Source organism: Arachis duranensis, chromosome 2 (genome assembly GCF_000817695.3).
Source record: "Arachis duranensis cultivar V14167 chromosome 2, aradu.V14167.gnm2.J7QH, whole genome shotgun sequence".
Lineage (NCBI taxonomy): Eukaryota > Viridiplantae > Streptophyta > Magnoliopsida > Fabales > Fabaceae > Arachis > Arachis duranensis.
In genome coordinates, this window is record NC_029773.3 from 37,022,502 (window position 1) to 37,023,095 (window position 594).

Below are 594 nucleotides of genomic sequence, written 5' to 3' on the forward strand. Positions count from 1 at the left end.
CCTAGGAGAATTGAGTTCCAACATGGGACAACTAAGGGTGGAGCACCAAGAACATTCCATCATCCTCCATGAAATTAGAGAAGATCAAAGAATCATGAGAGAGGAGCAACAAAGGCAAGGAAGAGACATTGAGGAGCTCAAGCACTCCATGAGATCTTCAAGAGGAAGAACAAGCCGCCATCACTGAGGTGGACCCGTTTTTTAATCTCCTTGTTCCTTAATTTCCTGTTTTTCGAAAATTATGCTTATGTTTATCTATGTTTGTGTCTTGTGATCATTAGTGTCTTAGTGTCTATGCCTTAAAGTTATGAATGTCCTATGAATCCATCACCTTTCTTGAATGAAAAATGTTCTTAATTGAAAAAGAGAAGAATAGTGTGAATTTTGAATTTTATAACAGATTAATTATTTTGATGTGGTGGCAATATTTTTGTTTTCTGAATGTATGCTTAAACAGTGCATAAATCTTTTGAATTTGTTGTTCATGAATACTGGCTCTTGAAAGAATGATGAAAAAAGGAGACATGTTACTGAGGATCTGAAAAATCATAAAAATGATTCTTGAAGCAAGAAAAAGCAGTGAATACAAAAAAA